The following is a 5,105-nucleotide window of genomic DNA, read 5'->3' as shown; positions in this document are numbered from 1 at the left end:
GGGGGAGAGAGAGAAAGATAGATAGACAGATAGATAAGACAGATAGATAGACAGACAGATAGATAGATAGATAGATAGATAGATAGATAGATAGATAGATAGATAGATAGATAGATAGACATAACAAACAACAAACTGTATTCAGTTCGCTTCGAGCCTAGCTGGTTGAAAGACCCTGGACGAAGCTGCACAGAAAATTATGCCAGGTTGCATAACGAACTGCATATACTCTGTGCAATGGAAACACGTGCAAGTCGTCATAACCATAAAAATATGCTATATGAAATTGTGAAATATAAGGAAATAAATTTTGAGGCTGTACCAGTCTCCATATTCTCTATCGTTATAATTATTGTTAATATACACTCCAGATAAAATTACCCTCCAGTGAAGCGAATATTGAATTACCCATCGGAGACATTTACAGCGTGAGTGACAACCCCAAGTAGTCAAAGAAGTTAAATATCAAATGATACAGTTAGCTGTAACGTGGAACATGATTGAGAGCTACCACAGTATCCGCAACTAGTACTTATTTAATCGACCCCGAAAGCATCAAAGGTCATGTTGATCTCGGTACAATTCGAATTCAAAACACATACACACGGACGAAAGGTCGCTAAGCATTTTGTTTGGTGCGCCACCGATTCTGTCAGCGCGCTGCCTTAAAGGTATAAATGATATATTGGGTTGGTGCATAATTATTGTGGCTTTTTTTCAATAAATTTTATTCAACAAAAACAACAACAACATGTAACAAAAACATCTTTAAATGATTATTCCGGAGCATATTCACCATCTACTTCAATTACTGTTTCCCATTTGCTTGGCAGACGGTCAGACCATCATTTAAGGATGTTTTTGCTAAATATTGTTATTGTTTTTGTTGGATAAAATTTATTGAAAAAAAGCCGCAATAACTATGCACCAACCTAATATATCATTTATACTTTTGAGGGAGCGAGCTGACAGAATCGGTGGCGCACCAAATAAAATGTTTAGCGATCTTTCGTCCGTGTGTATGTATTCTGAATTCGAATTGTACCGAGATCGACATGGCTTTTGATGCTTTCGGGGTCGATTAAATAAGTATTAGTTGCGGATTGCGGTCGAAATAATTGACTTAACCCCCGCTTTGTACCTATAATGGAAAGGATTCTATCATTTACAAACGATGTTATATAAACATAACCATAAATATAATTATCGAGAAATATTTTTTCCTTCATATAGTCATAATTATGATAATGATTATAATTATGTTGGCGCCATTTGTAAACGATATAAATTAATATAATGCCACATTTGCGTATTTACCCACGGTCTTACAGTTGACCATTAAGTCAAACGCTTCCAAACACACACGCGCTCTCAGATATTACATGCTCGAGCTACACAGTTCTTCTTGCAAATTCTTGTCCTGCGATATTATTTTCCCTTTGATTACCTCGTAATCAGGAGGCGCAATGGCCCAGTGGTTAGGACAGCGGACTCGCGGTCATAGGATCGCAGTTTCGATTCCCAAACCGGGCGTTGTGAGTGCTTATTGAGCGAAAACACCTAAAGCTCCACGAGGCTCCGGCAGGGGATTGTGGCGAACCCTGCTGTACTCTTTCACCACAACTTTCTCTCACTCTTACTTCCTGTTTCTGTTGTGACGCTGAATATCCCCGAGAACTACGTTAAGGGTACACGTGTCTGTGGAGTGCTCAGCCACTTGCACGTTAATTTCACGAGCAGGCTGTTCCGTTGATCGGATCAACTGGAACCCTCGACGTCGTAAGCGACGGAGTGCCAACAACAAACTTCGTAATCAATATAAAAATAATACGTTATTCGTCTTTTGTACGTTTATACCCGTGTCTTCTCGCCAATTGGAGATATTATCTATTGTACAAGTGCTTCCGAAGCCTGCTACACATCCTGCACACAGAGCGCAAAACGAACAGCTTTGTTAGGCAGTGGGTCAACAAATACTCTGGTAAATAGGAACCACCCCTTGCGCTGGAAAAAAAGGACGAAAGCTTGCCTGGTACGGTCATGTATACCGCCACAACTCCCTGTCCGAAACTGTTCATCAGGACACACATGAGGGCAGGCAAAAGAGGGGCGGATACGAAAAAATCTTCATTGGATAACATCAAAGACTGGGACAGGTCACAAAGCAACGAACCTGCTACGCATGGAAGAGAACAGAGACTGGTGGCGATGGCAGACTACGTCTAGAGTGGAACTCCAACGACTGGCTGCCTCAGTGAAGGGAGCTTGATGATGATGATCATCATCATCATCATGAGGATGATGATGATGATGAGGATGATGATGATGAGGATGATGATGAGGATGATTATGATGAGGATGATGATGAGGATGATCATGAGGATGATGATGATGATGAGGATGATGTTGATGAGGATGATGAGGAGGAGGAGGAGGAGAAGGATGATGATGATGAGGAGGAGGAGGAGGAGGAGGAAGTGGAGGAAGAGGAGGAGGAGGAGGATACAATATATTTTAATCATATCTGTTGTCAAACAACGATCAAGTGAAGAAGTACTCAATACCAAATTAGTGTTGCAATCTCGTTACGGGAGTCCATTGAGCCGTTACTCTAGAGCATAGGTTCTCAATGTGGGCGCTACCACCCCCACCCCCCTCTGGTGGGTATTGAGACGGTCCAGGTGAGCGCTGGTGCCTAAGAGGGCGATGGGGGTGCGTGCGATAGAGAAAAAGGAAGCGTTGGGAGGAAGGCAGTGGATTGGGGATGCTATGAATTTATTACAATGTTATTATAGTATTGTATATAAATTATATAATATATTAAATATCAAATGATTCATAGTATATATATAAATTAGTAAAATATAAAATATTTATTTATACATAAAAATAGGGGTGGGGGCGCTGAGGGGTATTATGTGGCCATGAGAGGGAGGGGCAGTGGCCCCAAAAGTTTAAGAATCTCTGCTCTAAAGTTTCAGTGTGTATATATACATTTATGTATGTATGCATGTTTGAAAATATATATATATATGTGCAGAGGTATACACTACAATAACACATGCCAGTGGTTCTGAACCATTTGTTTTCTATAGACTCCTTTGATTCCAGTTTTACACAACTGGACCTACACAACCATTCGCTGCATATAAAAAAAATCTTACTGTATTTTCATAATTAAATATTATTAGGAATTGTATAAGAAAAAAATCGCTAAAATATTTTGCGTATTGTAGAAATATAACCAGTTTATTGCAGATAAATCTTATATGGAACCTCAAGGGCCATATGGAACTCAGTCTGGAACCACTGCGTTTTAATAATCGAAAGAATTATAATTAATAATAATTCATATCGGGTTTTATATATAGCCAGGCAGATGTTTTGTTTCGTTTCGTAGGCCAATCTAATTCTCCTAATTTAACCTCTGTTACTACCCAGCATCTTTGCGGAAGTTAATTTATGCCGTTTTGTGGCTTCGAGATTAAAAGCCATTCTCATTAATGAACTTATTAAATATAAAGGTAAACAGGTAATCCTACAGCGTTTGTGAATGAAACCAGATGAATTTTGGATGATTGTATTTTATAATAGGTTTCTGCTTATCTTTCCGTAGTCTAGTCTAAAAGTTAAAAAAAAAAATTAATGAAAGGAAATATTGGCGCAGGCGTGGCTGTGCGGTAAGAAGCTTGCTTGCCAACCACATACATGGTTCTAGGTTCAGTCCCATTGTGTGGCGCTTTGGGCAAGTGCCTTCTACCATAGCCTCGCACCTACCAAAGTCTCGTGAATGGGTTTGGTAGATGGAAACTGAAAGATACCTGTCGTATGTGTGTGCGCGTGTAGAGAGAGAGAGAGATAGTGTGGAACTCCAATGACTGGCTGCAGTATATATATGTGTGTGTGTGTGTGTGTGTGTGTGTGTGTGTGTGTGTGTGTGTGTGTGTGTGTGTGTGTGTGTGTGTGTAGAGAGGCGCAATGGCCCAGTGGTTAGGACAGCGGACTCGCGGTCGGAGGATCGTGGTTTCGATTCCCAGACCGGGCGTTGTGTGTGTTTATTGAGCGAAAGCACCTAAAGCTCCACGAGGCTCTGACAGGGGGTGGTGGCGACCCTTGTTGTACTCTTTCGCCCCAATTTTCTCTCACTCTTCCTTCCTGTTTCTTGAGTAACGCTGCGATGGACTGGCGTCCCGTCCAGCTGGGGGGGAACACATACGCCATAGAAACCGGGAAGCCGGGCCCAGAAGCCTGGCTAGGCTTGAAAAGGGCGCATAAATAAATAATATATATATATATATATGCATATATATACATATATACATATCTTTATTAATGTCACACTGCCTTCTTATCGCTGGTACTATTGTGGTGTTTATAGTTGGTACTACTATGGTCACATGAGCGAAGTCTCAGCCTGATCACGCCATTTTTCTTTCTGGCTTTACATTGTAAGCATGGCCACTCCACTAGAAATGTGCACCAAAGAAGAACAAAGGTTAGTGATCCGACTTCTCTGGAAAATGGGTGTACGATCAACAGTGCAAGATACAGAACTTTGCTGGTCAACAGCGTGAAGCCAGTAATTTGCACCAAACGTCGAAACCTATTGTCGAAGAAACTTTTCTTGTTGCATGACAATACATGCCCACGCACGGCCGCCTAGACTGTTGAAACCATTAACCAATTGGATTTTGAGGTGCTGGAACATAACCCAGATCTCGCTTAGATGTCAATAAAATAAGCACTGATTGAGCACAGGGGACGATATATTTGACTTACCCCTCCCGGAAATTGCTGGCCTTGTGCCAAAAAATGACCCCAGTGCGTAATTGGTACTTATTTAATCGACCCCGAAAGGATAAAAGGCTAAGTCGACCACGGTGGAATTTAAATTCGGGCGGAACTTGAACTCTGAACGTAACAGTAGACGAAATACCGCAAAGCATTTCACCCGATGCGCTAACGATTCTGCCAGCTCGCCGACCTTAATAAAAAGTTAATATTTTCTTCATTAACTATATCAATTAAAGTCTAAAGAAGCATTTGTTTCTTTCACGTCTTAAAATGCGACAGGACTTTCTTTCCAACCTAAAACTAAAAAAACA

This window comes from Octopus bimaculoides, chromosome 6 (assembly GCF_001194135.2).
Source record: "Octopus bimaculoides isolate UCB-OBI-ISO-001 chromosome 6, ASM119413v2, whole genome shotgun sequence".
In the NCBI taxonomy this organism is placed as follows: domain Eukaryota; kingdom Metazoa; phylum Mollusca; class Cephalopoda; order Octopoda; family Octopodidae; genus Octopus; species Octopus bimaculoides.
This window is presented reverse-complemented; position numbering follows the sequence as displayed.